This window comes from Opisthorchis viverrini (genome assembly GCF_000715545.1).
Source record: "Opisthorchis viverrini unplaced genomic scaffold opera_v5_89, whole genome shotgun sequence".
Lineage (NCBI taxonomy): Eukaryota > Metazoa > Platyhelminthes > Trematoda > Opisthorchiida > Opisthorchiidae > Opisthorchis > Opisthorchis viverrini.
The window spans coordinates 1,488,730-1,501,703 of NW_008751744.1; positions in this window are offsets into that span (position 1 = coordinate 1,488,730).

The following is a 12,974-nucleotide window of genomic DNA, read 5'->3' on the forward strand; positions in this document are numbered from 1 at the left end:
TGAGGAGCCAGTCAACGTGCAATCACGTGATGTAGATCCCGTGATTGAAGAATGAATAGCACGATATGTTGTCCAAGTGTAGGCCATTCGGGCGACTGTGACCGAATGTAAAATAAAATAAACTTCATAAAATAAATAATATAAAATACTATGTGGGAGGACGAGGGTTTGTTTCGTGAGGTGCTCAGTGACGATGATTCCCTCTAGGCAGGAAACAGCTGTACAGCGCTTCTGAGCTTTAAAAGCTTCAATCGCCTCCACCTGCAGAAGAAAATATCCATGAAGATGTTGAACCGTTGCTATGATAGACCATTTTTTAAGTGCTCTCTTTCCTCCATGGTATGCGTAGTTTAGAAATTATACTGTGGACGAACTGGGTGTAACTTTTGACCATCTTAGCCGCCCATCCCTGAGGCTGTCTGCCTTATTCTTCCTCGACTATGGCGAACTTGGACTCATTTATCCTGTGAGGATCGATAAATAAGTGCAAAAGTTCATCAATAATTAGTTACAGATATCGTGAAAGTTCGTAATTTTGACTTACAGGCACTGGATGCTTGTTGCTGGAGCTAGTGTTGTCCTTGGTGGTGGCGATAGTGGTGATGAGGATGGTGGCGTTGGTGGTTTTGATGCTGCTGCCGCTGCCGCTACCGTTGAAGATGATGATGATGATGATGATGACGATGATGATGATGATGATGATGATGATGATGATGATGATGATGATGATGATGATGATGATGATGATGATGATGATGATGATGACGGTGGTGACGATGATGTTATTGAGGATGATGGTGGGGGTCATCGTGGCGATCCCGCTGGTAAAGTTGTTTACATTAGTTTTGCTTGTGATAACTAGGCTGGTGGTATTGGTGAGGATTGGCCCGGCAATTCACCGGTCTCAACAAAGAGAGCAAATTCTATCTACACAAGCTAGACAATACACCGATTCCTGTTCAACTCAGGAAGCAAAACGGATTCAGTTCCGAAATACGCAACCTCTTGTTGAACTTCTGGATAGTAAGTTTGCTGAAAGCGCTGGAGGGCAGGTCAAAGACCCCTATGACAAACAGGTTTGAACCGTTCCGGTATATGATATATTTATTCTATCAATGAATTGTGTACTGTTCACTAAGGACTGTGGTAATTTGAACATGGGAATACGTTACTATCATCTGATTGGTTTACAATAAGAGCCATTGATAACTTACATCAACACTTCGGAACTTACAGGATCCAATGACTCATACTGGATATAAACGTAATGACATGTCTTGAGTCTACCACTCTTCTCATCCATTTATTCCATCAAACGCAAACCAGTTTACCAAGACTTCATTGTCCGACAGCTCTGACTATAACATCGGTAAACCCTCTGTGAAAAGTGTAAGTGAACGACCGAGGCATCGCGTGGGGAAGCTAGCATTTATCTTCACAGAGCCAAGTTAGCTCAGTCTGCAAACACCCTATCATATCCACTTATCTGATTCTGAGCAGAAATGCATAATTCCGCAAAAAATTATTAGGTACTCTAGATTCTAATCACCCTGAATATTGGAAAGATTACCTTTTTTCTACACCGAGAAGAACCTCAGCAATATTGTGTTTCCTATCCAATAGCTGTTCAAAGAAACTGTGGTTCACCTACATAGGTTAGACTACCATAAACACTCGGTCGGGTTGTAGTAAGGACAGTGCAGTTTCAATTAGTAAGCAGTTGAAAGAGATGCAGATGCGTGTAGTGGTGTAGAGTTTTGGTTGACCTCAAGCAAGTGACGCATGTTTTGTTCTGGAATTTATCTGATACTATGCACTTGTAGCTTTACAGAAGGAGCTAGTCCTCCTATGAGCTGAAAAGTGTAAATTTATTTCAGATAAAATAATCAATGACGCGTTTAGGTGCGCGTGTGTGCTTGTTCGTATAGTCGCAGACCATAGCCATTGTAATGCTGTTGTTGTTTTTGTGTGTGCCTTGTTAGAAGAACCATACGTACTTGGCGACTGTACTAAACCGCGTGTTCACTTGAATCAGGTTAGGTGTGTTTCAAACCATTTCTCAGTTAAATCAAATTTCCTCTTCCGGTGCAGCGACGTTAGTTTCAACAATACATTCCAGCTACGATGTGTTTTCTAGGTGGAGTTATTTAAAAACTTGTGGTGACCACAATATCCAGCCTGTGTTGTTGTTTTCTCATCAGGTTTTCGAAGGAGATCATAGACAGTTGCACGTGGACAGAGATGCAGGTGAACAAAAAACAGATTTGACAACAAAACTATTATCAAGCACGCCACGTACATCTCTGAAAATGTCAGAAGCTTTAGTTATCACCAGATTTTCCCGCCTACTCCCCACCTGATCAATGTTGAGGGCAGTGATTTATTTCTCACCCGGTTTTAAACAAACAAGAGTGTTATTTTAGGCTGAATATTTCAGAGTTCCAGTTGCCGAAAAAAAGTCATTCTGTGGTGACAAACTGAAAGGCGCTTGACAGATATTTGAAGCTTTTTGAAAATCATTGGCTTCGAGAGTCTCGTGAATCCTCGGGGTGATTCGAACAAGTCCTGATTCGATCACGAACAATTCTACGAAGATATTCTTAAAGTCGGTGAGAGCTGACTCATTTGCAAATCAACTTGTTTTTCACGAGGGACTCAACTGAATCTCTCGTTTATGATATTCTACAACTAAATGTGCTGCACACAGGTCGCCTCATTTTTCAGTTGGCACGATATTCGCAGCATATTTCCATAAGGGACTGAGCCTACCTGCTAAGAAGGGCGAATCCGGTCGTGGACTGTCGAAGAGTTTTCAGCAAACTTGTGGGTAGTTTCCTTCATGAAAATATACTGCGATATCTCAACTATCGTGCCAACTGAATCATGAGGCGGCCTGTGTACAGCACATTCAGTTGTAGAATATCATAAACGAGAGATTCAGTTGTCTCTCGTGAAAACCGAAGTGATTTGCAAATGAGTGTATTTCTCGAAAACAGTTCAATTTGGGTTCAAGTGGATCATAAGTTTGACGGAAACTCGGGGACTGCGCCAACCTGATAAGCCCTAAGAAGGGTGAAACCGGTCGTGGGCTGTCGTAGAGTTTTCAGTAGCCTTGTGAGTAGTTTCCTCGGTGATAGCTTGTTTCGTGCGATCTGATGTCGAATGGTTTATGTAATGACTGTTTTCAAAATGAAACGCCCAGACTGCTTTCGAAATGTTTCTTGGTCAACAGTTCACGGTTTCATGATGATGAGGATTCACGATAGGAATGAAAAAGAATTCAAAGACTTCAAAGAAGTGTACATCTCAATGCAGAATATAAAGGGAAAAGCAGGGTAATGAATATGTAACAAACTGGATGTTGTTTATCATTGCCATACAATTGCTTACCGCTACGTTATTTCGGTAGTTGACAATCTGGTTGCAAAGCCTTCAGAGCAACATGCCTTGACCTGTCTCACTCACTTAGCTGTTTAGCAGTGGACCGCTGCAGCACTTGATTGCTCTTGTCATCCATTATGCACCACGGACGCCAGAGGTACCATCGTCACCCAACTTACCTTGTTCTTTTTCAATTAAAATCATAATGGTAATCAGAAATCTGAACATCAAGCGAACAGAATGGTTTCTTTCGCTCACTTTCGATCACCGATTGGACGTATCCCCCACAGCCTCATAGACCACGAAAATTCAGCGGAAGTTTGTAGAGACCGGAGAAATCTTGGAATGATCTCGAACACTAACTGAACCTTCCCCCCGCACGATATCTGACAAGAGCAATCTAGATGATGCGGAGCATTTGTCGGACAGTCAGTAAAAACGATCAATCAACGGTATGTGATCGTCCTCAACAAATCTTGCCGATCTGGGTCATTTCCATTCGTTCTGACTTGTCGTACGCTGGCCATTACTGCTATTTCTTTCTCTGAAATCATGTTGGAAAGTCTAATTCAACAAGGTATCCTACCCTATGAACTGTGATCCTCTGGTGACGGACTGTGCTGGACGCTCGATTTCATACGCGGGCAGGTCTAGGAACCGATCCGGACAATTTGTGACTGGAAAATGCCACTAAACCCGTAATTCTACAGCAGAATTAAAAATCAGCCAACTGTTAGAAATGTTTAGCTTTTCGGGTTGTTTTTATCAACCGGCGGATATTCTGGATTGTGAAACGATGGAGTTTTGGACGTATCACACTAATGGCGTCATGTATGAAAGTCAACAAAGAGTGACAAGTCGTTACCCCTAACTTGTGGTGGAGAATACATGATTCAGTTGGGCATGCCTTTTGGCGTCTTTTTGTTGAATCCGAGTTTAGCAGCAGTCGCACAGCATCAAGTAATCGCCTTACTGCTTGGTTTTGGGGACTGGCCAAAAGTCATGAAAACTGTATAACACTTGTGGATCCGAAAAAGATGTGACTCTTGGGAAAAGGTTACTACATGGAAGATTTGCCTGAATAAAAGGATGTCAGCTGTTGCAGAAACGGTTTACTCCAAGGCCTTTACTCGACGTACAATACATGTACTGCGTGCGTAGACCCTAGCATATATTCCAGCGCGTAGGCCACTCTTGAATCTCTAAATCTCCTAATACGATTTAGGGTACGAATTTGGGACTTGGACTCTCTCTAAATTTGTAGAATTTCATGGGATACGGACCGACTTGGAGGTGGAAACGTTTAAATTTGGTCAGGGTACCAGTTGACGTACGCCAACGTCCTACTGTTAAGACGTACATTCTATGATCTGTGGTGATATTGAATTCATTCCGAACAGTACAGCCCAAGATACCCGGACCATAGAAACATCACTGTTTGTAGTAGCCTTTAGTTAGTTTCACTTGTCTTGTGAACTTGCGTATTTGGCCACTCAGCCAGTCAGCACCCATAGCCGTAAGCTGCATGTGAATCACATTTACACTACTTATTATATTACAGTAGACGGTAAATAATCGACCAAAATCGCTGCATCACACAAATGCAACTAAAGGACCTGTGTGAATTTCTCCGAACTCCACAGATTGGTTAATGAGGCAGGTATCCGGGCTTCCGTATATCCAGAAGAGCTTGGTAAAGTATACCACACGATTTTCCAGCTTTCAATCCAAATAGCGTTATAACTTTTCGTAGGCGTGCGTTACGGATAATTTGAAGGCTCATCTCACGCAAGTGTCCAAAGATTTCAGTTTTCATTCTCCTTTCGTTTCTGTACGTATTCATGCCAACCTAATTCGATAAATTTCACCGTCTGTCTCTCCGAAGCATTAGCCGGGTCTGGTTGGAACATCGGATAAGTAATGCTGAGGTACCTCGCATGGCTTTAAGAAAAAGATCTTCTCTCACAATGAACGGGCTACTCACAATTCATAAATTTTCCTGGTTAGGACATGTACTCAGCGTGTCAGAGGTCAGCCTTCCTCGCAGGTAATCTTAGACCATCTCTGTGCTGAGTAGAAGCGACCGAGAGCTGGACTACCATGTATAGAAACTCCAATAATCAAAACCAGCTGAATCAAAAATTACAGTCTGGATGGATGGCAACCTCGGAATTCAACTCATCAGTGGTTAATGACACTAGCAAACCTGACTGAATCACGTACTCAGTGGCACTCATGTTCAATGCGCAGCTACCTGGTTTCCTAAACTAACTCGTCATGACGTCGCACCCAGTGCTTGACTGTATCCCCGAAGCTCTCTCACTTTGGGTAACCGAAAGTGCATCAGCTGGGACCAACGTACTTATGGTACATAGTTTATGGCTGAACCTAGCTGGTGTAAAGTTGACAATGTTATTTTAGATTTATTAACTAATTATGCTTCTTATATTCGTGCCGACACGATGATATGTAGTGACTATGCTACCACCGTAGATGCTCAACGAACAGAGTAACTAGGTGAAGATAACGCCTGAATTTACTTCTTTGTGAACGCCTGGAACTACGTAGGGTGATGAGTTGACAATCAACTTTATTGCTCAATTGCAAGTTCGACTTTTTCCCCAGAATTTTGGGTTTCGGCACGACATAACGTTGTCCCATGGCATGTTGCGTTTGTTGTGGGTAGGAGAACAAGGAAAACGGTTCGGTTCTTCAAGATTCTCTGAAAAAGCATCAAACAAACACAACAGCGAACTGACTACGGTTGTGTCTCTGAACTTTCATCTTTGTTCTCATTGTTTGTTCCATTCTAAAACATGTCAATGAGATAACTAGTAGATAGATAGATGCATGCTGATAAACCGTTTTTTTGTGGTTTTTCAACCCGTTCACAGCTGTTGTATGGTAGAACGAGAACTTTTTTGGGCTTTGAGGACGACTGGAATTTTGTGGCAGTTCTTCATGACGTTTTGTGACCTGTTCTTTACACTATGTCATCAAATGTCCATTTAGTTTCATTGGAAACATTGCTTTCACAGTGACTGGTCTACTTAATGAAGCGAAACTGGTTGTCAGTCTAGGATTCTAGTTTGTTTGTGTTTCTAATCTCCTAGATAATGTAAAGCCTTTCACTTAGGAGACAAGAACAGTTTTGCAAATCAGGGTTCTATTAAGAAGCATTTTGATTTAAAGACGTTAGCATATTATTCGAAGGAGACTAACTTGGATCACCGGATGAACGGTTTCACACCCCCAATGATAAGCACTTCCAAGCTTGGCAACCATTGGACGATAACGAGCATTTCCTTTAAAAAGTCACCATTTGTACCACTTATCAGACAAAGAGATTTAGACCCCGGTACGGTGGGGCTCATTCAGTTCACTTGCAATCAGCAACAAGGCAGCTTCAAACAGGACATCCGAGAAAATTTCTAATATGAAGAACAGTGAGTTGCAGACTTTTTCAAGGGTCAAATGTCCAAAAAAGGCGGAAAGTAGTTGTTTTGCTGAAACAGAAACCACCAAAATGTGCTACTTTGGCCATCAGCCTGCACCTCCGTGTAAAGTTTTCTAGTGTAAGGGTTCTAAACCGGAGTGGCGCATAGCTGCAAGTTATCCTCCTACAAATGAACCGTGATTCCTATTACTCAAATCTAGTGAGTAATATGTAGTAAACACCAAGATCATCTGAGAAGAAAAATAAATCGACCGATTGTCACCGCGCTTTTCCAAAACAGAGTGAAAATAGCTTACCACGCAGTACCCGGAAGGTGTACAAAATGAAATCCTCTAATGTCTTAGATTTTTGAGACATCTCGCGGACAGGGAAACTTTTGAATATAACCTTATCTCTTTTCACCCATGCAAGTTTGGATTTGTTGAATGCGATCACAGCCCTAGAGATCGTTGCGCAGTTTGCTTCATGACCGACAAAGTTCAGGAACGTCCGGGGGGTAGCCACGACCAAGAAGGGATTATCCGACTTCAGGGGATTTGAAGCTTGTATTTCTGCGGAAAAATTGCAGGAGTGTGGAGCCCGTGTTTTGCATATCGTTTTTCAGAAAACGATAGGACCGCAAAACGATTTATTAATTTTAATCCAATGGCCAAGTCAAAGAACCAAATTCTAGTGTTAGTTCAGATAGGTCGCAGTTGTATTATCATAAAAGAAACTACTGAAAAGGTTGCTGAAAACTCTTTGACAGCCCACGACCGGTTTCGCCCTTCTGGGGGCTCTTCAGGTAGGCACAGTCCCTGAGTTTCCGTTAACCTTACGTTCTGCTTGAAACCAAATTGTAGAATATCATAAACGAGAGATTCAATTGAGTCTCTCTTGAAAACCAAATTGACTTGCAAATGAATGCATCTCTCGAGGTCACCGTTGTATTTATCCCCTGAGTCCACTTAGATATAAGGATCTTCTAGTCACATGATGGAATATCGATTACTTCAATGGACGTCACAGAAGTTTCCCATTTGTTAAACCCAATCGAACTCAGGTCTAGAGACGATACAGAGGGGTTACAATGTGACTCTGCATGTACCTATCATTCAGTCATATTTCATACCAAACAAATTGTGCTTGCTCACACGCAAACGGCAAATTGTGCCGGGATGTTTTTATCTTGCAGTTGTCTGTGTGGGCCAGTCGGAGGATTTGACTACCGTATTTCGTTTGATGGATTTAATTTCTGTCTACCGGTGTATGATCTCATCCTTAGATAGCTATCCTCACCGAATCGGGTTTGTTTGAGGCTTGCTTGCGTTCAGCCTGACCACAAAGCTACCATCATTGTTCAGACCGCAATTGATAGAATATGTGATCAGATAACATCCTGTGAACCCAACCGTCTAGGCGTAATAGCCTACTGAGTTGATACAAATATCTCCTGTGTGAGCAGCAATCTTAGGAAACGCCACAGTTGTTATTCATCTTGGGTGAAGGGACCTATTTTGTTACGATCTTGTATCCATGATGGCCCAGTAATCGTTAACTGAAAAAATACGATGTCGTTCCCAACCTTCCAAGCGAGATAACGTATGAATATAGTCGCCTCGTTAAGAACAATTTACTCAAGTATGTCTCGCCGTATGTCTCTTGTTTTTTTTAGCATTTCAGCATTCAATGATGCAATTATCGCCAACCTACACAGCTGACAAGTCTGAGTTGAGCTGCCCGAACTAAATAAAAAAAATAAAAGGACAGTCAACCGTTTCCCCAACCGAATGATTTTAAAGGACGTTTACTTGCTGAAACTAGCATTCTTCCAGGTTTTGGTGAGATCTTTAGAGGCAATTGTGTTTAGGACCCTTGTTAACCCGGTTTTCAACCAACTTGTGATGGCTCAATTTGATTGGTCCTCTTAATTCACTTCACTGCAGCTTACCATGTTTGAATTGTCGAAAACATGCATTCAGCGATTTTAGACGTCGCATGTTCAAACAATAAAAAGTTAAACTTAAGACAATATAGATAAAATTTCATCTAAAAATGAATTTGCCGGACATCCGGATAATGGACTTACTGATCATTCCCAAGATGTGTAAGTTGTGGGAAAACTTTCAGTAGCAATATGAGTAGTATTTTAAGCTTGCTTTTTTATGTCTCCAATGTCGTATTCTCTCAACACCCTCCTTAAGTACAATGTACCTCGGTGTTCAAACCAGTGCAGGTACTATATGATGATCGATATCTGTTTGGAGGAAGCACATAGCTGGCCACAACAGCTTCCGCTTTTTGCTTTTGCATTGATTTTCAAGACAGACGTAGGTTTTTCAAACTATCTATAGAAGCATACTTTAGCAGTTTTGTGTCTTACACTGATTTAGAAAATGTTAAGCATCATTCAAACTACTTTACTTTTTCGTCATCTGGGATCTCCTTAATCCCAACCCATAACTCCCTACTACACAATCAAACTTCAACGCTACTGTACTGCCATAATGAGAAAGTCAAATTACACGTAGGATGAATGAAAGGACAAATCTGGGGGGTGAACTTGAAGCGCTGATCTTCCGCTTAACGGACGGGTGCTCTGCCGACTGAGCTACTGAGTACGCCTGCTCTGGGTTACGCTCATGCAACTGAACTTCACAATTGATCTGTCATACCTCTTCCGAATGGGATAAAAAGTGATATCTATCACTGTCAGCGGTATTCCCCCGTTGCGTGACTTCCACATACTGCGTGTACTTAAACAATCCAATTGAAAACCTGTTGTTGAACACGCTCCGACTTTTTGGGAGTACATTGGAACTAGCCATTTTGCAGAGTAAAATTTCTGAGGGAACGCATGACTCAGATAACTTAGAGAGGAATGCCTTTGTGTAGTCCACACAGTCACGGTTGAATTCACCGTCAGTAAACACTGTGAACCAGCCTGGTGTTCTTGTTTGAAACTGTACAACAGATATACAAAGCCCCCCGCCCCAAAATTGCAACTAAAAATCTGCCCAGTGGGTCTCAAGCGTGTGCCACGCTACCTGACTGGGAAGTCCTGACTGGCGGGTCAATCGATCGTCAAAACCAGGACAGTTACTGGGTCGTCGTTCGATGAGTCGGGCACACCAATCACATTGCTCAAGTGTGAACACGTTCGCCCGCTCAGCCCTAAAAATTCGGATGCGTCCAACGTACGTTGGTGCATTAGTGGTCACACGTTCGAGGCGAACGTTCGAATCCCGGCACGGCCACTGGATATGCACTGCTGATTCGCTCTAATAAGAGCGAAACTCGAGTCCAGTGCCTACCTTTGGTGTGGACTCACCGGAATAATTACGCCAGAACAGGAACACGGCCATTCAAACGAGAGTGGTGTGGCTATGAACAAAATACCTATCCCGCAAAACCCCAAGATATACAAAGCGTTGAATAATCACGCACAATCTAACCATGACATTCGAATATGCAGGTAATGGGTGCTGCACACAAGCTACAAGGTGCTCCAACTCCCATTTCGAACAAAAACCACATGTAAAAAACCTTTGAGTTCACACAAGCTAGCAACAGACAAAAGTACAATGGCATGAATCGATACTACTGAGGCAAGTTTTCCTTCTTCTTTGAAGGAGGACTCCAACCGCATGAGCTATTGTTAATTTCGCGGGAGCGGGATCTCGAGGGTGTACCTTCGTTTTAATCAGGATGTTTGGAGAACCTAAAATTGCCTTTCTAAAGGGATGACTTCTGGAAACTACGGATACTTTATCAGTTCATCTTTCAAATTCAAAAATACGTGGTTTCAATCCCATATATGGTTGAAACAGCTGTCCTGTTTTCATTGAATATAGCTGCTACCTACAGAAATGCATACGATACGACAGAAAGCCAAATAAAATGTAGTAAAAAACGATTATGTTGTTGCTCATCTTATAACTTAGACATATTATTCATAAGGTTGCTTAAGACTCTTTGACAGCCCAACACCTGTTTCTTGAGGCTCATCAGGTGGGCGCAGTCCAACATTTTCCATCAGCGTTCAGCTCTACTTGAACCAAAATTGCACGGAAACCGATAGATATACACGGTTGAATACCGATTTGGTTTTCACGGAAAACACAAAACCCAACCCGATGTTCCCCTTCAACTGAATGGGCTGCACCAGGCCGCCTCATGTGTCCATTAATAGAATCTTCAAGACGTCGCAATGCACTGTCTCAACGTAATACACTACTCGTGCATCTACCTAATGAACCCAAAGAAGGGCAAAAACTGTGTTATTCTGTTGGGCGTGTTACGTCTGGACAATGTGTTATGATGTCTCGGATACCTTGCCAGCTGGAACATGAGACGGACCGGTGCAGCACATTCAGTTGAAGTATGTCATTATAAACGCGAGATTTTGGTTGGATTTATTTGAATCTCGCGTCAAAAGCAACTTCGTATGTAAATGAGGGTATTTGACTAAACCTTTGGATGTTTCGCCGGTAACTTATGAGAATTAGGCAGAGTAAGTCATTTTTCTACCTATTGAATGGTACTTTACTGGAACAGCGAATATTTCTTCGATTTCCCGAGCATTTTTAGCAAAATGTGATGGAATTCTGGGCGTTAATCAATAAGTTGGTCGGCATTTGTGATGGGAATCCGGTTTTCATTTCGGTCTCAGTTCGGGTGTCACTGTTGTGCCCGACATGTGCGAAATACTAAAAGAGCCACTCTGGATGGATGATCAAACCAAACATCCTGTTAGCAAATAGGGAGACTTTTGTTAGTCGAGAAATACACTCATTTGCAAATCAATTTAGTTTTCACGAGAGACTCAACTGAATCTCTCGTTTATAATATTCTACAACTGAATGTGCTCCACACAGGCTGCCTCATGTTTCAGTTGGCACAATATTCGAGATATCGCAGTACATTTTCATAAAGGAAACTACGCACAAGGTTGCTGAAAATTCATCGGCAGCCCACGACCGGTTTCGCCCTTCTTGGGGCTCATCAGGTAGGCACAGTCTCCAAGTTTCCGTCAACCTTATGTTCTACTGGAAACCAAATTGTACGAACTTAACGAAATACACTCAGTTGTCTGAAAAAATCACAAACGAGAGATTCAGCTGAGTTTTAGGCAACCTTATGAGCGGTGAAGTACGAATATACATGTATTGCGATGTCTCGAATGTCGTGGCGACTGAAACATGAGGCGGCCTGGCGCAGCAAATTCAGCTACCTGGAAACATCCCAAGCGAGAGATTCAGCTGGGTTCCAGGTGAGTCTCTCGCAAAACCAAATTATTTTGCAATTAGATTAAGTTCACACTGGCATGATTTACGCTTAGTAACATAAGTTCTAGCTTGGGAAGTTCTCTCTCTCTCTCTGTCTTTGATTTTCCATTAGGAGAGGTAAGGTACTCCGACCTCAAGATTCAGTGTTTCACTATTCCAACACAACCCACTAGTGTGGTATTGGCACTTGGAGTTGACACTGTGTCTGAGTTTTAAAAACTGTTCCTGTTTTTCAGCAGACTGAAAAGATGCGCTTTAAAGCACGAGTCACATGTTATAGTGGACCTGCAAAATTTGAGGCGATTAAACAAACATTTCACAACAGACTGGCACACGTCTTCATTGACCTCGTAACCAGGGTAACATAAACGCGGTTACCACACTTGACCTTTGAGGTGACACTCTATTGACAAAACAAGCTGACTTTTCGCCTTTCAGCAATGTGATTCTGTGTTGCTCGCTTTGACAACGATTCAGTGAGAATGACTCATTTAGACGTGACATCTACTCAATGAACATTTTTGTCACCCACAACGAGGTCACATGTTCCGTAGATGGGGATGTTTGGTAACGCACAGTACGAACAATTCAATGATTTATTTCAATATTACTATCAAACACGTGTCCAATTTGACGTGCTTACGGTTGGACGTGAGAAACACGATTTTTCGGATCTGCACCCACCCACCCCAGGATGAGAAACTGAAGGTTCTTTGGCTTGTTTACTCGTGGAAACGTGGAAGAACACGCGTCCTATTTCAATAGCCTTGTGATTGGTTTGTATCCACGTGGCTATCGGGGTCAAACACAATAAGACTAAACTGACCCAGTGTGTGAAGCAAACTATCGGTCAAAGAAAGACAGTCTTA